Source organism: Oncorhynchus mykiss, chromosome 17 (genome assembly GCF_057628025.1).
Source record: "Oncorhynchus mykiss isolate SJ-2025 chromosome 17, ASM5762802v1, whole genome shotgun sequence".
Classification (NCBI taxonomy): Eukaryota; Metazoa; Chordata; class Actinopteri; order Salmoniformes; family Salmonidae; genus Oncorhynchus; species Oncorhynchus mykiss.
In genome coordinates, this window is record NC_143038.1 from 66,657,782 (window position 1) to 66,679,358 (window position 21,577).

General features: G+C 43.6%; 1 protein-coding gene across 1 annotated transcript in view; it reads right to left on the minus strand.

Moving 5' to 3' along the window:
• The window catches only part of LOC110494726 (metabotropic glutamate receptor 4-like), a 273,107-nt gene extending 253,215 nt beyond the window's left edge, over positions 1–19,892 (minus strand). Inside the window, exon 1 of the mRNA XM_090206402.1 lies at positions 19,264–19,892. The gene's annotated coding sequence lies outside the window, so the exon portion shown is untranslated. The remainder of the gene's footprint in view (positions 1–19,263) is intronic.
• Positions 19,893–21,577: the final 1,685 nt, after the last annotated feature.

The following is a 21,577-nucleotide window of genomic DNA, read 5'->3' on the forward strand; positions in this document are numbered from 1 at the left end:
TTATAATCAGTCTCTTCGGACTGATTGGGTGATGTCAGAATTCTGGGTCCATTCCACCATAGCTCGCTCTGTGTCAAGTTTCGAATAGTTTGTCCTCTTGTAGGGAGGTCAGCTGGATTAGTTTTCCCTTCAATATGTGACCATGACTCTGGATTGGTCAAGGACTGGATCTCCGTCACTCTGTTCAGAACAAACTGCTTCCATTTCTGAGCTGAGCTGCAAATCCAATGCAGCACGATCATCGAGTCTGTCCACATTTTGATCTGTTTTTCTTCCATTTTTAGGGTGGTTATCAAGTTGTTTGCTAGTCTCGCTCCAATCACAGCTCCCATGAGCTCCAGGCGTGGCAGCGTCATTTTCTTAAGTGGGGCTACCCTGGACTTGGATGCGACTAGACTTGTTGTTTCCCTGTCTTGTGACTCACCTTGCAAGTAAGCTACTGCACTGTAAGCCCTTTCACTTGCATCACAGAACACGTGTAGTTTCAGGGTGTGGTTATTCTGTGGCCGCATGTCTGTTCTGTACCACCTTGGTATGGTGAGCTGGTGTAACTGGGGTAGTTCTGAACACCACTGTTGCCATTCTCGTGTCAGATCAGATGGTAATTCTTCATCCCAGCTGAGTCCCCTTTCCCACATTTCGTGGAACATGCACTTGATCCTAATGGTGAAGGGAGTTAAGAAACCAAGAGGGTCGAAGATATGTGCAGACAACTGCAGAACACTTCTCTTTGTGTTTTACTTTTGCTTTAGAATGCTCAGTAGCGGCCTGAGGTCAAACACAAAGTCATCTGTTTCCGGTCTCGGTAGTCTGAACTTTACCAGAACGTTGAGCAGATCCGGATTCAGGTTTGGTCCTGTGAGTAGACAGTCATTGAGGGATGGACAGCCATCTTCATGGGACGAGGCATCAAACACCACTCTCAGTTTTGTCACCTTATCTTCTCGGAGTACTGCATGGTGAGGTAAGTAGTATTTTACGTTGTCTGCACTTGATGCGTTGTCCTTGGGCACGTCCTCTGCCATATCTTGTTGTAAGTAGTCTTCTACTACTTCATTGTATCTGCTGTACAACGTCACATCCTTCTTCAGTCTTTTCTTCAGACCTTCAAACCGTTTCTTGGCGATTCTATAGTTGTCTTGGAGTTCTGGCATTTCTTGTTTCCATGGCAACTCCACATGGTATCGCCCATCTTTGAAGGTGGTTGTTTCCTCGAACCTTTGTAGAGCCTCGTTTTCCTCTGGGTTCTGTGTTTTCTCGCTTAGAATACCCAGAGACTCAAGCTCCCAGAATGCATGCAGTTGCTTGGAGACTAGTGTGTCTTCATCAAGTGGGATGAACATGCAGGTTGCCTTGGCGACACTTGACATGGACACGGGTCCCTGCACCGACCATTCAAAGGTGCTCTCTAAAGCAACTAGCGTCTCCATCAGTCGCTTCACTCTGCCTGATATTATCTGCCAGTAGTAGTCTGCTCCTATCAGGACAGAGAGTTCAGGATCATTGTCATCTCCTGGAAAGTCTTCGAGCTGCAGTCCCTTTCTACTGAGCTCATGCTGAATCCATTCACCAGGAACCTTCATCACAGCTGTGCACATTTGTGGGGTTTCAATTGCCTCTCTCTCTACTCTCTGCTGTTTGTCCCAGACATTCTCCAAGATGACTTTCACTGTGTTGCGTTGTGACGTTGCTGGGGCAGAGGAGCCAAACGTGTGAAGAGTGAGTGCCTCTTGTCTGATTACTGGTAGCTTCAAGCCCTTCATAAGGTTTTAATGTATGAAGCTTCTCTGACTGCCTCCATCTAGTAAGCAACGAGCTGTCTTCCTGCCCGATGGGCCTTCTACCCATGCCTTTGCCGTTTGTAGCAACACAGTGTTCTGTCCATCTGGTTTCATCTTCACTGAATGGGGAATAACTGAGGAAACAACAGCATCTACAGAAACAGTAGGGGGTTGCACCTCACTCCTCTTACTGGTACACACAGAAATGTGATGTCTGCTTCCACATGTTGCACATGACACATCTTTGACTTTACAGAATTTTGCTGTGTCTCTGTCCTAAACATACAAAGCATCTTCCCGTTTTCTTTAGTTTCTCTTTGCGTGTAGCAATATTGTGGTCAGGGCAGTTTTCTGATTTGTGGTCTGCACTGTCACAGAATAGACAGTTTTGTTCCTTCTGGCTGGCTGTATGCAGTGCTGCAGCAGAGGGCATGTTAGGTCTTTTTGTTTTCATTTCATTGGAGAAGCATGACTTGTTCCATGGTTTGCTCTTTTTCTATTGGTTGCATGATCTTGTCATTTGTAGCGCTCTCTCCCTGCTCTGAACTTCTTTCTGTAGGAAACTGATAATCTCAGACACTTTCCATTCATCATCTACTCCCCTCTGACAACTATAGTCAAGAGCTATGTCCTCTGGAATCATCTGCAATAAGATTGGGCATAGTAGGCTTCCATAGGTTTCTGACACTACACCCAGTGATTCCAAGCTCCTAATCTGAATTTCACATTCATCATATAGCTGCCTCAATGCATTTAGATCAGAGGATTTCTTCACAGGTGTGAGATTCAGCAGCTTTGACATATGAGCACTAATCACAAGATCTTTCCTTCCAAATCTGCTATTGAGTAGAGCGATTGCATCATCATAGTTACTGTCTGTTAACATCATTCCTGCTACTGCCTTTGTAACTGGTCCAGTGAGATATGTTTTCAGATAGATAAACTTCTCTTTATTACACAGTGAATCATTGTTGTGAATAGCAGTCTCATACTGGCTCCAAAACTCCTGCCACATACTGACATCTCCATAGAATTTCTCAATAATCAACTTTGGTAGCCTTACTGATTGTCTCTGTGATATGTTTGAGTTATCGTCACTCACCCGGCCTGGTAGTGGATTGACGTCCTGTTTCTTCTTTATCACTCTTTGTGCACGGCTCTTCAGCATGATAATGCGCTCTTTGTAATCCTCTGTGCATGCAATCTCTGCCTCCAATCCGTCCAATGGCGTTAACTGTTCAATTCCATGATCAAGTTCAAACAAACTGTCCTCCTTAGCTGATAGCAATTCCAACAATGTACTCAAGTGATCGGTATCCGGATTCGTCAATCTGATTCAAAATCCGCGTTGTGACGCCTCGAATGGTACCCCGCTTTCGTCTCATTCTTTCTGCTTCAAGCCGACGTTCCTCCTCAGCCATTTCAGCCACTTCTTTGTTGCAGCTCATATCCCGTGTTTCGGCACCAAATTTTAGATTAACTGTCTTCAAAGTAATGACTCGGGACGTCGGGTTTGACATGAAAGCTTATTTTAGTAATAATACTTGTTCACGTTACATTTAACAACTTTAGATTCTACAGAGCAATGCAGGTAAGATGCTAGCGGAAAATCAGCTTAATCACTTTGCACCTGCACATACAGTGCCTTGCGAAAGTATTCGGCCCCCTTGAACTTTGCGACCTTTTGCCACATTTCAGGCTTCAAACATACAGATATAAAACTGTATTTTTTTGTGAAGAATCAACAACAAGTGGGACACAATCATGAAGTGGAACGACATTTATTGGATATTTCAAACTTTTTTAACAAATCAAAAACTGAAAAATTGGGCGTGCAAAATTATTCAGCCCCTTTACTTTCAGTGCAGCAAACTCTCTCCAGAAGTTCAGTGAGGATCTCTGAATGATCCAATGTTGACCTAAATGACTAATGATGATAAATACAATCCACCTGTGTGTAATCAAGTCTCTGTATAAATGCACCTGCACTGTGATAGTCTCAGAGGTCCGTCAAAAGTGCAGAGAGCATCATGAAGAACAAGGAACACACCAGGCAGGTCCGAGATACTGTTGTGAAGAAGTTTAAAGCCGGATTTGGATACAAAAAGATTTCCCAAGCTTTAAACATCCCAAGGAGCACTGTGCAAGCGATAATATTGAAATGGAAGGAGTATCAGACCACTGCAAATCTACCAAGACCTGGCCGTCCCTCTAAACTTTCAGCTCATACAAGGAGAAGACTGATCAGAGATGCAGCCAAGAGGCCCATGATCACTCTGGATGAACTGCAGAGATCTACAGCTGAGGTGGGAGACTCTGTCCATAGGACAACAATCAGTCGTATATTGCACAAATCTGGCCTTTATGGAAGAGTGGCAAGAAGAAAGCCATTTCTTAAAGATATCCATAAAAAGTGTTGTTTAAAGTTTGCCACAAGCCACCTGGGAGACACACCAAACATGTGGAAGAAGGTGCTCTGGTCAGATGAAACCAAAATTGAACTTTTTGGCAACAATGCAAAACGTTATGTTTGGCGTAAAAGCAACACAGCTGAACACACCATCCCCACTGTCAAACATGGTGGTGGCAGCATCATGGTTTGGGCCTGCTTTTCTTCAGCAGGGACAGGGAAGATGGTTAAAATTGATGGGAAGATGGGTGGAGCCAAATACAGGACCATTCTGGAAGAAAACCTGAAGGAGTCTGCAAAAGACCTGAGACTGGGATGGAGATTTGTCTTCCAACAAGACAATGATCCAAAACATAAAGCAAAATCTACAATGGAATGGTTCAAAAATAAACATATCCAGGTGTTAGAATGGCCAAGTCAAAGTCCAGACTTAATCCAATCGAGAATCTGTTGAAAGAACTGAAAACTGCTGTTCACAAATGCTCTCCATCCAAACTCACTGAGCTCGAGCTGTTTTGCAAGGAGGAATGGGAAAAAAATTCAGTCTCTCGATGTGCAAAACTGATAGAGACATACCCCAAGCGACTTACAGCTGTAATCGCAGCAAAAGGTGGCGCTACAAAGTATTAACTTAAGGGGGCTGAATAATTTTGCACGTTGTGTCATCTGCAAACTTAATGATGGTGTTGGAGTCATGTCAGGCCATGCCATGCAGTCATGGGTGAACAGGGAGTACAGGAGGGGACTGAGCTCGCACCCCTGAGGGGCTCCAGTGTTGAGGATCATCATGGTGGGTGTGTTGCTACCTACCCTTGCCACCTGGGAGTGGCCCGTCAGGAAGTAAAGGATCCAGTTGCAGAGGGAGGTGTTTAGTCCCAGGATCCTTAGCTTAGTGATGAGCTTTGAGGGAACTATGGTGTTGAACACTAAGCTGTAGCCAATGAATAGCATTCTCACGTAGGTGTTCCTTTTGTCCAGATGGGAAAGGGCAGTGTGAAGTGCAATAGAGATTGAGTCATCTGTGGATCTGTTTGGGCGGTATGCAAATTGGAGTGGGTTTAGAAGTTCTGGGATAATGGTGTTTATGTGAGCCATTACCCACCTTTCAAAGCACTTCATGGCTACGGACGTGAGTGCTACGGGTCTGTAGTCATTTAGGCAGGTTGCCTTTGTGTTCTTGGGCACAGGGACTATAGTGGTCTGCTTGAAGCATGTTGGTGTTACAGACTCAATCAGAGACATGTTGAAAATGTCAGTGAAGACACCTGGCAGTTGGTCAGCACATGCCCGTAGCACACGTCCTGGTAATCCGTCTGGCCCCGCAGCCTTGTGAATGTTGACCTGTGTAAAGGTCTTACTCACGTCGGCTACGGAGAGCGTGATCACACAGTCATCCGGAACAGCTGATGCTCTCATGCATGCCTCAGTTTTGCTTGCCTCGAAGTGAGCATAGAAGTGATTTAGCTCGTCTGGTAGGCTCGTGTCATTGGGCAGGTCTCGGCTGTGCTTCCCTTTTGTAGTCTGTAATAGTTTGCAAGCCCTGTCACTTCCCGACGAGCGTCGGAGCCGGTGCAGTATGATTCAATCTTAGCCCTGTATTGGCGCTTTGCCTGTTTGATGGTTTGACGGAGGGCATAGCAGGATTTCTTATAATCTTCAGGGTTAGAGTCCCGCACCTTGAAAGCAGCAGCTCTACCCGTTAGCTCAATGCGAATGTTGCCTGTAATCCATGGCTTCTGGTTGAGGTATGTACGTACACTCACTGTGGGGATGATGTCCTCAATGCACTTATTGATAAAGCCGGTGACTGATGTGATGTACTCCTCAATGCCTTCAGAATAATACCAGTTCATGTTCCAGTCTGTGCTAGAATAACAGTCCTGTAGTTTACCATCTGCTTCATCTGACCACTTTTTTATAGACCGAGTCACTGGTGCTTCCTGCTTTAATTGTTGCTTGTAAGAAGGAATCAGAAGGATAGAATTATGGTCAGATTTATCAAATGGAGAGTGAGGGAGAGCTTTGTATGCGTCTCTGTGTGTGGAGTACAGGTGATTTAGATTTTTGTGGTTTTTGTGGTTGTGCATAACATGTTGATAGAAATTAGGTAAAACTGATTAAAGAAATGTTTTAAGTTGCATTAAAATCCCCGGCCCGTAGGAGCGCCACCTCTGGGTGAGCGGTTTCCTGTTTTCTTATTTCCTTATACAGCTGACTGAGGGCAGTCTTTGTGCCAGCATCCATCTGTGGTGGTAAATAAATAGCCACGAAACGTACGGATGAAAACTCTCTTGGCAAATCGTGTGGTCTACAGATTATCATTAGATACTCTGCTTCAGATGAGCAAAATCTAGAGACTTCCTTAGATTTTGTTTACCAGCTGTTGTTTACAAATATTTCCATGTCGTCATTCAGCCACGATTCTGTGAAACATAAGATGTTACTGTTTCTGATGTTCCGTTGGTAGGATATTCGTGATCGTACCTCGTCTCATTTATTGTTCAATGATTGCACGTTGGCAAATAATATTGACGGTAACAGCAGCTTTCCCACTCATCGTCTGCGGATCCTTATGAGGCACCCCGCTCTGTGTCCTCTGTACCTGCGTCTCTTTCTCTTGCCAATGACAGGGATGTTGGCCTTGTTGGGTGTTCGAAGTACATCCTGTGCGCCCTGCTTGTTGAAGAAAAAATCTTTGTCTCATCCGAGGTGAGTGATCGCTGTCCTGATATCCAGAAGCTATTTTTTGCCGTAAGATATGTTTGCAGAAACATTATGTACAAAAGTTACAAATAACGCAAAAAAAACACATAGTAGCACAATTGGTTGGGCGCCCGTAAAACTGCTGCCATTTCTTCCGGCGCCATTTTCCCATAGGAGGTTAGGGGGGATAGAGGGGTTAGAGGGTATAGGGGGGTTAGAGGGGTTAGAGGGGATAGGGGATAGGGGAATGGGAGTTAGAGGGGATAGGGGGGTTAGAGGGGTAGGGGATAAGGGGGTTAGGGACGATAGGGGTATAGGGGGGTTAGAGGGGATAGGGGGTTAGATGGGATAGGGGGTTCGAGGGGATAGGGGGGTTTGAGGGGATAGGGGGATGGGGGGGTGGGGGCTACCGGGTGGGACTAGGAGTTAGAGGTGATAGGGGGTTGTTTGTGGACAGAGAGTCTGCTCACTTCACTTCATCTGACTCAGAGAGTTGACCTCCTTATTAACCTCCACTTTCATCCATCTCGTCTTATCTTGTTACCAACGTCACCGTCTCCCACCAGCGTCTAATTAAAAGATAACCACGGAGACCCTTTCCTTCCTCGTATTCAGGAGAATCTGTGTATGTATTACTAATGAATCGGGCCCAATAAGGAATCTCAATTGCAAGATTAAACCTATTTGGTCCAAATGTTACTTGTTGCTAGTCTTGTGCAGTGGCAAGGATGGAGAGGGCTGCTGCTGAAGATGAATATACACAAAGAAGGTAATCTGAAAGAAGGGGTGTCTCGCATGTCTATTAGATGCACCACCAGCTGCTGTATGTGGACACAAATGGTGAGAGCGTCACCATACCATCTAACCTCAAGGTTATGAGTTTCATGGAATTGAAGAAGAACAGGTGAACAAATATAAGAAAATGAACATTAAGTGAGCTGCTCATGATGAATGTATTACATCTGACACTATGCTGGATATGCTCATTAGCTTTCTGTTTGCAATTATTCATGATTAGATGTACATGGCAACACCTCAAAGTGTGTCCAAATGGTTGTTGCAGTGTGCCAATCAATTCTTTAATTGCCTCAATTATTTGTTAATTTCTTGCTTTTTCAGTGTCGTCTGACTCAAAGTACTATGGCATCGCTCTCTCTCGTTGTCATCTGTGAGACATTAGGTTGGCAAAAATGTACACAAATCAGCACTTGTTTTTACAGAAAACTGAGTCAGTCCTGTGACATTTGTTTTGAATAGATACAAAATGCTATGAAGAGGGATTGTGTTTTTTTTTTACCAGAATGTGTGAGTGAGTATTGAGAGCCTGTCATGTGTATGGAGTGAAATGGCAGTAACTGCCACAACATTTGTACTGGAAAACATAATCAGATTCTTATTTGAAATGGATAGCAGGATTCAAACTTCAATTCATCCAAGTCAAATTAGAGATATTGTAGCATCCTTGGTGTAACACCAGAAACCTCCCCAAGAAGTTCCGACCTCTTGTAACAGCATAGAACTGGCTGACTGACATACCCGGTTGCAGTTTTGAAAATCCTGATCATATATAGAATTCCCTATTCGTTACACTATTTTCCCATGAGTCCAGATGAGTCCAGAAGTTGACCCCAGGGCTACCCTTTAAGCCTATGCACTCTACATGGGGTCGCAAGATTGCGGATGTTTCTGTTTTTCAAGGATACAGTATTTTCAACCTACTTTCCGTTTCCCCTGAAAACAGATATGGGGACTCTGCTCAGATGTCTTTTTACGCCTGCTTTGTTAGATTAAGGCCTTTGAGACAGACTGTCCCCTGGGGCTCTGCTTTTCTCCTACCCTGTCTGTCTTCTATCTCAGTGCTTTCCCCTGTCCTGTCCTCTGGCATCAGGGCCTGAGTACTGTCTCATCACACATACCTTCAGCTGAAGGCATTTAATGAAAGGTCTACATCAACACCCTGACAGTAATGGTGTCAGTGGGACAGGTTGAGGCCCTTAGTCCCCATCAGGGGACCTCTGCTCATCTGCCACCTGGAATTTGTAGACCTGCCTTTTTAAATGAGAGTTGTTCCAGACCTGAATAGGACAGGATTGGATAGACAAGCGTGCAGACAAGAGAGCCACAGACAGTAGCACCAATGGATGTTCCAGGCGTTCTTCCCTGGATCCTGCATAACGTTCTGCTCCGTGAGTCATCATGCCATGTTTACTGATGACACAGATCACCCATCCATCGGCCACTCATAGCCTGCTCAGTTCTGTTCCTCCAGTCCTCGAAAGGCCCTCAAAAGGTCAACGTGGCAGAGATGACTGCCCTCTCTCCCCTCTCCCCTATCTACGCACCGCTGTAAAAGAGTGCCTCTGCTTTGGCCCTATTCGCCTGCCTGCATGGCTGGGCCCTGATCGCAGGCGTAAGGGGGTTAAGGTAATGCTAGCTGACATCCTGAGAAAACTGAGATTGCGTCGAGGGCTTTGTGGGTATGCAGGGACAGCAAAGAGGAGGAGTGGGGTTTGTTTGGGGGCTAGGGGTGAGGGCAATGTCTCACAATGCACATTTAACAGCCTTTTAAAAGCTCTGAGAGGGACCAACCTGGCGGCAACTGCTCACGGGCGGAATCGTTGTCAGGGCAACACTTTTTCAGAGTTCTGATTTCCTAGAATGCCATGGATGGAATTCATCATCATGGAGCCTGTGCTGTGATGCGATAGCCTGACACGATGCTCTAGACACGCTGCGACCCCGGGTCTGGCCTCGCCATAGTCTCTGTGTAATTACAACCGCTTGTACTGAATCATAATTCAGCTACCATGCAGCAACCTCTGTAATAACATCCCGTACTCCTGGAAGACTCTCTCCACTTCCCACAGCATTCCATGGCAGTTCTATCTCCCATCGCTTAGTGCTATGTAGAGGCTAAGCCTGACTGTCCACTGAAAGATGTCCTGGCTACAGTACAGTCCATTGCTTTGTTATACAGACAGTTCTCACAGTAAGTCAAAGGGAAGCAAGAAAGAATGTACACTGTGATTGCTCAATTAATTCAATTAGCTAATAGGACCAAATTACAAGCGCAATTGGAAATCTATTTAATAAAAATCCCAGAATCAATTTGAAACCCAGCGATGAAAGAGCTCCTTTCTTATTGGTATTATTTCTCCCGCCAGTCTTTTCTGACCTCCCTTTGTGTTCTGTGCTCTCATCTCTCTGCAAAAGATGGAGAATGGCTTGAGAGTGAGAATGAGAGAAACGCCTGACACTCCATGGGAAGTCTGTAGGGCTGTGGGGGGGTTGGGGGTTGGGGGGAGGGTAGAGACGACCAGAGGAGATCACAGCAGTACAACTGAACACATCAGGAAACATTGCTGTAGGCAAGCATAAGTCAACAGTGCCTAATGTGAGCCATCGGTATGCATGATGCTAAATAGATTGTGAAAATGCTCTTTTTATGAGTAAGATGGAGCTTTTCATTTATCCTAGAGCTGAACCTACCTCCGCAAAACAACAAGAGCATCCCTCGGGGGAAGACAGACAGAGAACACCCATGGTGGGGTACAGGGATCCGAGATTTTAAAACATCACACACTCTCTCGTGGTCGCATCCACCCCATCAAGTGTGTGAGAGAGCGAGAGAGAGCGAGAGAGAGCGAGAGAGAGAGAGAGAGAGCGAGAGAGAGAGAGGGGGGGGGGACAGAACGAGAAAGAGAGAGGGGGACAGAACGAGAGAGAGAGAGCGAGAGAGAGAGAGAGGGGGACAGAACAAGAGAGAGAGAGAGAGAGAGAGAGAGAGTGCGCATACACATGCCAGTGTGGGTGACTGTGTTTGAGACAGATATTCACATAACTTCAATCATGGCCTTGCTTTAATGCGCATGGTCGACTGTTGTACAGACCTTCTCTGAAGACACACATGATCAATTTAAGCGCTTTGAATCAATTTCTGGCAACACCTTATGACGACACCCACATATTAGGCAACAGCTTAAAGGATACAACACATGATGTTCCTGAATAGTACTGTATTTCATATGAATCCTCCAGAGGAGGTTGGTGGCATCTTAATTTGTGAAGCCGGGCTAGTGGTAATGGCTGAAAAGGAAAAGATGGAAGGGTATCAAATACATCAAACACATGGTTTCCATGCGTTTGATGCCATTCCATTCGCTCTAGTTTCAGCCATTATTATGTGCCATCCTCCACTCAGCAGCCTCCGCTCTAATCCTCAAATTATTATTTTTTAAACCATTTCTGTGAGCAATGATTTAACAGAGTAATGATTTATGAAAAGAAGGACCTGATAAATAATACCGTTTTTCTGAATTGCGTACAATTCAAAACAGTGTTCTCAAGACACAGAACTCGGTGGACTTTTGGGAAACACTAAAAGCATTTACAACATGTATTTGCCCTTCTCAAAACATAAGTACATGAATCAAAATGATATGATACCTTCAAAGTTGCTAATACATTCCTCAAAAGAAAATGACTGTTTGCAAAAAGATTAACACAAACCTAAATGTCTCTTGAGTCTAAGCTGACAAAACAGAAAGTTCGTCAGGCTTTGAAAAAATCTCGGTGATCAATAGATTTTCTTTGCAGTCACTAAATCATGATGATCATAATCCCCCATTTAAATCAGGAAAACTGACTGCAGTGGAACACATACCAATGTACAGGCCTCAATCCACACCAGGACAAAGCTGTATCATGGAAGTTCACAACGTTTAGGGATGATGATTTAGGAGTAACCCACAGTGACATAGAATGAACCACTTCATCCTCCGTCCCCTCTGCATTGCTTTTGTTTTATCTTGGCCAGGTCGCAGTTGTAAATGAGAACTTGTTCTCAACTAGTTAAATAACGGTGAAAAAAATGTCTGCAATGTTGTTGTTTTTTTAAACATACAAATTAGACATGCCTTGCTTGATCTTTCCCTATATTCTACCTGATGTACTACTGATAAAGCTATTTACAATTTTGTGCAGTAGTATTTACTGATTTCCAGAAACGTTTTCTCTTCTACTGAAAACAATGTGTTGATATTCTGTGAACAAAACACTTTAGTATTCATTGATGGCAATTGTATTTATACTTTTGCAAAAGTGTGTCTCAGCTATGCAATCCAGGTCCAAAGGAAAGAAAATTAGCAGACATTCTGTAAATGTAATTAAACATTTGATCATGGTTGTTCTGCTATATCTAGGTACGTTTAAGCACAGTTTAAAAATAGAAAATTCTTACGTCTCCAATTGAAAAACTGTAACCATAAAGCTCCAGAACTGATGGACTTCCTATTTCCTCTAGAAAAAGTCTGATCTTGATTGTGTCTATTGAATAGACAGATGGCAAAGGCTGTGTGGTTCCGTCATACAGTCCCACTGTGTCTGTAGATCACTTTAGATCACTGTGAAGTAGACCAATGGCTGTGCAATGTTGTGCAACACTGTGACTGAATGAATCACAGCAAAGCAGCACCATGAGCATGACTGTGTATTTGCAGCAGAGTGTGTGTTTGTCTGTCTAACTTTGGAGCACACGTCAGCGTAGCTGGTGTACGTGTGTGTGTGTGTGTTGTGTGTGTGTGGACGTGTGTGTGTACGTGTGTGTGTACGTGTGTGTGTGTGTACGTGTGTGTGTGTGTGTGTGAGTATACGTGCATGTTGTCCAGTCCAGATCCAATCTGAATATGGCCTCATTCCGAAGCTGTCATCCTGTCATCCACGGTAAGGAGAAGAAGGAATACAATCTAATCAGTCTTGCTGCTCATATAGTTCAATGAATCATCAGAAGGCATCATAAAAAATAATGCCTGTCCTCTTATGTCTCCAACCCCAACACCATCATGTAGCCTGCCGATCCCCAGCCCCGGATCCAGCTCCAGCCTCAGACCCATATTATCACAGAAGGTACATCTATTTCAGAGCGGAGGAGACCATTTTGGAAGGTTTGGATGGATGAGTGATGTGTGAGCTTCCTTCCCCTCCCCAGGTAATGGTCCATACATAACTAATCATGACGTCTGAGGTAATAATTATAGTTACCTGCTAACTTGCACCTTAAAATTGAAGCGAAAGCGACAGAGACAGAGAGAGAGAGAGACAGAGGGAGAGAGAGACGGAGAGAGAGACGGAGAGAGAGACGGAGAGAGAGACGGAGAGAGAGACGGAGAGAGAGACGGAGAGAGAGACGGAGAGAGAGACGGAGAGAGAGAGACAGAGAGAGAGACAGGGAGAGAGACAGGGAGAGAGACAGGGAGAGAGACAGGGAGAGAGACGGAGACAGAGAGACACACACAGACACAGACACAGAGACAGGGAGAGAGAGAGACAGCGAGATTTGCACTCTGTCACAATGGTAAATTATTCTGGGTGACTGACACTGTTGCTAATAGAGAACCTTTAATCTTAACATGCGATTACTACATCTATTTTTGGACTTTTAATTAATGATATATAACCACTGATTCTTGAAGAATATAACTTATAAATGCCTCTTGGGCTGACTTCAACTGTCATACCCCATCAGAACCCAAAATATAAGCTTGTTTTACTCCATTGTTTATAAACAGTGTGGTAGTAAACAAACACTATTTAGCTTTAAAACATGGTTAGAACGATCACCTTCATATCAAGGATGTTCATTCCTGGCATTTGTAGCTCTGGATATTCATTTGAGAGTGGTTACATTTCTCCGGCCCCGTCCCTCAGTTGTTTACTCAAAAAGTGGCAGGGTGATACCTCTTTGTTATCGTTGAACTGCCCCTTTAACACCAGTTAGCATTTCTTTCATCACTCTTTAGAGAGCAGAAATAAATAAAAAATATTAGAAAATATCAGGTTGAGTTGTTATTCTTAGTGCCTATGAAAATGACTCCCACGTGGGTTATTTTATTGCATTATTGCATGCAATTAAAATACTGCAAGGATCGAATGATGACATGGTTTCAGATGGCTAACAAGCGACGGCACAAGCATTTTCAACCAAATTACGTGTATGCATGGCAAACGATCCAATCAAAATCCATGTCACAGAAAATGTGTTACAGTGAATTGCCAGAGAGAGGAAAGTGTGACTGAAAGGGGATATTCAGAACAGGGCTTATATCAAATCAAATTAAATTAAACTTTATTTGTCACATGCGCCGAATACAACAAGTGTAGACCTTACCGTGAAATGCTTACTTACAAGCCCTAAACCAACAGTGCAGTTCAAGAAAAGTTAAGAAAAAATATATATATTTAAAAAAAAATAGATATAAAAAATATATAAAAAGATAACAACTTTTTGATAGTTTTTTTTATTTTATTTTTGTTTATTTGGTAAATATTTTCTTAACACTTCTTGAACTGCACTGTTGAAAATGCTATGATCAGTGGCTCAGCCACGGCTCTCATTTTAGCTCATGTTCTTTGGCATGTAAACATAACGATTGTTGCTGCATTAGAGCAGTGAAATAGACTCCATTTCAGGACATCTTTTCCTTTGAGATTGATATGACACACGTGTTGCTATCAGGGAAGTATTTTATTTTTCATCTTGCTGCTCTCTAAATTCAACCATTGTCAGTGTTAATGTGTTGTAACCTGATGTTATGGTTGTAGTTAATTCAACAGAAACAACTCCTCTCCACGTTTGTGCGGGGTTGTCTGTGGAAATGTGCTCTGAATGTTTATTTGACAGTATTAAAGGTGAAGGGGACTTGGGGAAGTGTTGAGAGGCAGAGGCAGGGTGATGACTTAAGCTTCTGTGATGTGTATAATTCAGCCAGTTAGGGGATGTTAAGTGCACTCATTTCACAGTCCATTTCTCACCCGTCAGCCCTAGGAGAATGCTTTGCGTACAATGACTCAGGATATACTCTTAACATTCTTGGGGACCTTTCTATTCTGCATATATTTAGTTTGAGAGAGCGAGAGAGAGAGAGATAGATTTGCACTTTGTCACAATGTGAGAGAGCGAGCGAGCGTGAGTGCATGCACGCGTGTGTGGTTGGCTGTGTTTGAGACAGATATTCACATAACTTCAATCTTGGCCTTGCTTAATGTACATGGTCTACTGTTGTACAGACCTTCTCTATAGACACACATGATGAATTTAAGCGCTTTGAATCAATTTATTACATTGCCACATATTAGGCAACCACTTAAAGATATGCAATCCAAACATTTGATAATGGCTGTTCTGCTATATCTAGGTACGTTTAAGCACAATTTAATAAATACAATTCTTACGTCTTTCGTCTCCAATTGAAAAACTGTAACCATAAGGCTCCAGAACTGATGAACTTCCTCTTTCCTCTATAAATGTCAGATCTTGACTGTGTCTATTGAATAGACAGATTGGTTACTTTTCTTTATCCACTGTTAGTAGTATGAATTAATGAATCCTCTCAGGAGTCAGGACATTCTGCCTAGTTCATAGTGAATGAGCAGTTTACTCTACATCACAGATTGTGTAGACAGAGATCAAGACTGCATTGGGCTTGTTGCATTCCACAAACCTTACCTGGGTAGCAATATGGAATGGTCAAAGTGTTTTTTAGGAGTCGATGCCTACAGAAAACTCAACTTCTGACACAGAACCCTTATGAATTAATGCCATGTTCACGGAACTTCCAAGGGAGCCATACAGACAAATCTTGCCAGTATGAGTCAGTCTAGTGCAGTGTTGCATCTCTCTCTAGCTACCTCTCTCTCTCTCTCCACCTCTCTTTCTCCCACCAACCCTCCCTCTCTCTTCCACCCCCCCCCCCCCCCACCTTCCCCCCATCTCTCCATTATACCAACACAGAGCTGCTTGGACAGGGCCTCCAATGAGCAGATGGTATCTGCCGGGAGGAGACTGAAGCTGGAACTCGGGCTCGTGATAGGCTGCACAGCCCAATGGAAGTCCCCTTCCTTCCCAACCAAACTCGTTACAGATGGAACAACATCGCTCCAGGGGAAGTCATTGGGCTGTTTTTTGGAAATCCATCCTCCAATTTTTCTTTATCTTCTATATAAAATCAATTTTAAGCAACAATGAACCACTCTCTCCACTCTGTTCAAAATACGCTACCGTTGTTTCTACTTGGTATTTCGATAACATACTAAATGTTGATTACTGTGATTTTATTCACTTTAAATAAATGGATGTCCTAGACACATGACCACTCCAAACTAGATTGGAATGTCAAACAGCAATAACACCATCTATTAAGAACCAGCATAATATGTTATGCATGTAGCCATACATTATTAACTTGGTATAGAATAGAGTAATGCTATCTACTCCATAGCTGCTTACATTCTGCCCCATGGCATATTAAAGAAACTTAAGAACAGTGGGCTACCCAGAGGGCTCTTGCTGAGTGTGCACATGTTAAACCAACCGAGAGCGAGACAGACAGACAGAGAGACAGAGAGACAGAGAGACAGAGAGACAGAGAGACAGAGAGGGGGAGCAGCAGAGCAACGCAGGGTAAAGTAAATCTAAGGCTGTTTGAGCCCTGCACCTCTTTTTCCATGCAGCGTGTTGCATTAATACAGTAGCCTACGACACACAACCTGTATCCCCCTGGGATCTGCTCACATCACATGTGTTCTCTATCTGTCTAGCATCATGTAGCTAGGCTACCAGTGGCTGTGTTCATTAAGAACATGCCAGAAGGAATAACCCAATAACGGAAGACATCAAATCTATCCAGGGGAACCTCAAAGAGTGGGCAAAATTGAATCTAAATAAAAAATGTTGTGCTTAGTCAGCCTCTTAAGATAATTAACCCAGTGATATGTAGAGTACTTTTCCCCTTTAACTGTACGTTCGTCAAAAACAAGAAACAAATTATCTGCAGAAATGTGCACATTTGGAAGCAATCATGTCAGCGGTCCGATTTGAAGGCAAGCTGACAGAAAGATAGAACAGAGCTTATCTTATACCCTAAACAGACAAAGAGAGGCCTGAGGTATAGATATCCTGCAAATGGAAACGGCATTATTAATATCATGATGTCATTACTGTAATCTGACTTTCAAGGCAGTGTTCACTTCCCCAGAGGTCATATTCCAATGCAACCTCTGCAGAAACCAATGTTCTGATATTTACCACATCTTCCATAAGACCTGGCCATTTCAAGTGTATATGCCTGTCACCATCTTATTTAAAATGATCATGTTAAAGGGACTGTGCTGTCAAAAACGTGATTTCTCTGTGTTATATATATATATATATATATACACACACACACACACACAATACCAGTCCAAGGTTTGGACACACCTGCTAATTCAAGTGTTTTTCTTTATTTTTACAATTTTCTACATAGTAGAATACTAATGAAGACATCAAAACTACGAAATAACACATATGGAATCATGTAGTAACCAAAGAATTGTTAAACAAATCAGAATATATGTTGTATTTGAGATTCTTCAAAGTAGCCACCTTTTTGCCTTGATGACAACTTTGCACACTCTTGGCATTCTCTCAACCAGCTTCATGCTCTTCCAGCATTCTTGAAGGAGTTCCCACATGCTGAGCACTGGTTGCTTTTCCTTCACTCTGCATTCCAATTCATCCCAAACCAGGCTGTCCAGTGCCTTTTACTGAGGAGTGGCTTAAGTCTGGCCACTTTGCCATATAGGCCTGATTGGTGGAGTGCTGCAGAGATGGCTGTCCTTCTGGAAGGCTCTCCCATCTCCACAGAGGAACTCTAGAGCTCTGTCAGAGTGACCATCGGGTTCTTGGTCACCTCCCTGATCATGGCCCTTCTCCCCCGATTGCTCAGCTTGGCCGGGTGGCCAGCTCTAGGAAGATTCTTGGTGGTTCTAAACTTCTTCAATTTAAGAATGATGGAGGCCACTCTATTCTTGGGGACCTAAAATGCTGCAGAAATGTTTTGGTTGCATTCCCCAGATCTGTGCCTCGACACAATTCCTTTAACCTCATGACTTGGATTTTGCTCTGGCATGAACTGTCAACTGTGAGTTCTTATATAGACAGGTGTGTGCCGTTCCAAATCATGTCCAATCAATTGAATTTACCACACGTGGATTACAAACAAGTTGTAGAAACATCTCAAGAATGATCAATGGAAACAGGATGAACCTGAGCTCAATTTCGAGTCTCATAGCAAAAGGTCTGAATACTTATGTAAATAAGGTATTTCTGTGTTATATTTTTTATACAATTGTAAACATTTAAAAAAAAAAAAAAAAAAACTGAAATTGTGAAAATTCTGATCATGTATTTTTAGTGTAAGGGCTGTTTGAAAAGACCACCTGAAATGTCAGCATGTTTTGCATCGGAGCGGTTTCAGACCGCCTAGCTACATACATTTGAGAGATTGAGATAAAAACGGTTGCATTGGACCTTTAAGAATACTTGGTCATAAAAGGCTGACTTCCACTGAACATTGGAATTATCATAGGGTGAGGTTAGTAAGAAAATGCATTTGCAAACCCAATGTGTTAACATTTCCAATGAGAAATGTAAAAACTTCTAAAAGCTGTTGCATGGTGCAGCCGAATAGTCCTTCAGACTATCCGTGGTGTTCATTTTATGACTACCTATATCCACCACAATTCTTCTCAATTGACAGGTCTGTCAGTTAATAGTTTTCCATTCCATTTGACACGTGTGTCTCCAGATCGTTTTCTCGGATTGCCAAGAGGATGCTGCACAGCTGTAGAGCATCTAGAGGGGAAAATAATTCTAACACACCGTTTGCTTTCCCCGCGGGATTTTTCTCCGGCGTATCGAATTTATTGCAAGGATGCAGATGGTGGGGGGGTATCGTGCTCTTTAGAAGGCACCTCACATTCTGTGATATTTCTAACTCGTCTGAATAGCAGAGATTCAGTTGCTCATGCACTTCCACAGAGGCTCAAAATAATTGTAGATATCAGTCGCGAGATATATTCGATCAATTGTAACATTGTTTGCCCCACAAAAGCATACGTGAAGCAACATAACTTAGTTTGTTCGCTTCCTGACAAAAACATCTCGTTGCTCTGCAGTCCGCATCATTTCCGTGTGGACTACGGGTGCAGACCTGCACACACACGCTGCACCTTTATGCATAAAACAATCAATGCGTGCCTCAGTATTCGTGGTGTTGCACTTCTCAGGATACACATACACCACATAATGAGATCTCGACGTTTCTCTGCAAGTATGTGCCTATATTTTGCAATTGTGTTATTATAGTAAAAATCGTTAGGCTACACAAACTCCTAGGCTACAACACTTCCGTTTGTCTAAATAATTACTTTCAGTTAATTTTATACAACCACATATAGAGCTTGAGCGTGCGGAAATGTGAATAATTTGCCTTTGTCTATCTTCTGCTTTATATTTGAATTTCAAAGTTGACCCATTTTACGGCTACTTACCCCTTTACCGGGTCTGCTCTGGCAGAATCTTCTCGGTGTGAACTGACCCATATCCAATGCACAAACGTGTCAATGTAAGAATCAAGAAAAATGTCGTTCCTGTTTGTAATATTGTGTAGATTACTTGAAGAATGTCATCGACCTTACTTCCAAAGAGCTCCATCCATCGTTTGAAATATCCCAAAGAAATCCATGCGTTTGAGTAGGCTGTCTCGATCCCAAAGCCGCTGGAGCGCTGTCCAGTGGAAAGTCTTGACTCGCCTAACTTTAGTTGCCTGCTGCTGATTACAGATAAGTCAAATTGACCGATGACGTAAAGTAGCCTTTATACTACAGTCACTTAATGTGTTTAAACAACATATATTGACATTTCCTGATAATGAAGATGACTGAAAAGCAAACCTCGCATGCCCGCGGAATGGAGACAGCAATGTCCAATCGATGGAGTGCACTCAGCGCCCACTGAATTCATTTGATCATAATGCAACGCAGCAAAATGCACATTTCATTTTGGTAAAGGGATTGGTATCAATGCCTCTGCTGAGAACCGGATAGAAAGCGCAAATATTTCACAATTACCAGAAGGCAGTTACACCACATGCCAAGAAAGAGTGCGCCATGCACTTATTAAATCGTGCTCGTATTCTTTTTGATTTAGGCTATGTCGATTCGACCACCTGCTACATTAAGTTTAATTTCATTTCAGACTTGAAGTCCACTGAGTTTACTTGTTTTGGAGTTATACCTTAATCCTATAAACATTGAATATGTATAAGAATATGTTATGATTAGTCTGCTCAAAAGTGTGTAGCAGACATAGCTCATCTTCACGCTCAAGAAGATTTACAATAAACACGTGAGACACAATTGGTTCGCCTGCCTCAATAAAGATGTTAGATTATCATTTTTGAAAACCGAAATAGATAATTAGGCCTAATCGTTATGTTTTTGACATGCAACTACTATGTACATCCAGTAGTCGATGTTGTCGAGATTTGACAGGGCAACCAAATATTAAAACTGCATCTATCTAACAACAACGCTTTTGGTCGTTTTTCTAGAGCGGGAACAAAAGGCGGTATTTCTATGTTTTCAAATGTGACGCAGCTCAGCTGACTCAAACAGGCGAGCATTCTCTAACAGACACTGCATTGCCAATGCGATGTTTGGTGTATTGTGTGCTCTATTTTCTGGGTTGCAAAAAGTTTTGGTTCATGAAATTAACTGCACAGGTGTCACGCCCTGACCTTAGAGATCCTTTTTATGTCTCTATTTTGGTTTGGTCAGGGCGTGAGTTGGGGTGAGCATTCTATGGTTTGTGTTCTATGTTTTCTTTTTCTGTGTGTTTGGCCGGGTGTGGTTCTCAATCAGAAGCAGCTGTCTAACGTTGTCTCTGATTGAGAACCATACTGAGGTAGCCTTTTCCCACCTGTGTTTTGTGGGTAGTTGTTTTCTGTTTTTGTGTCTGCACCAGACAGAACTCTTTCGGTTCCGTTTGTTCTCTTTGTTATTTCAGTGTTCAGTTCAAATAAAGGTATGAACACGTACCACGCTGCACCTTGGTCCTCTCCTTCCAACAGCCGTTACAGAACTACCCACCACCAAAGGACCAAGCAGTGTGGAAGAAAGGACATGGGAGGACATTCTGGACGGCAAGGGATTCTACACATGGGAGGAGAACCTGGCTGGAAGGGATCGCCTCCCATAGGTGGAGGCAGCCATGAGAGCGGAGGCAGCAGGAGAAAGGAACCAGTGATATGAGGGAACACGGCTGGCAAGGAAGCCCAAGAGGCAGCCCCCAAAAAAATCTGGGGGGGCACACGGGGAGTGTGGCGGAGTCAGGTTGGAGACCTGAGCCCACTCCTCGTGCTTACCGGGGCGAGCATGTGACCTGTCAGGCCCCGTGCTATGGGGTGATGTGCATTGTGTCTCGGCCGAGCATTCACAGGCCGGTGTGCTCGGTGCCAGCATTCCGCATTTGCCAGGTAGAAGCTGGCATCCAGCCAGAACGGGTGGTGCCAGCCCTGCTCTCCAGACCTCCAGTGCGTCTCCTCGGGCCAGGATATCCTGCGCCGGCTCTAAGCACGGTTTCCCCAGTTCGCCAGGAGAACCCAGTGTGGCCTGTTCCAGCTCCCCGCACGTGCCGGGCTAGAGTGGGCATTCAGCCTGGAAGAGTGGTGCCAAGGCTACGCACCAAATCTCCAGTGCTCCCCCACAGCCTGGTCTATCTTATACCTCCTCCACGGACCAAGCCTCCAGTGTGTCTCCCCAGCCTGGTGAGTCCTGTGCCTGTGTCCTGTCCGGCGCTGCCAGA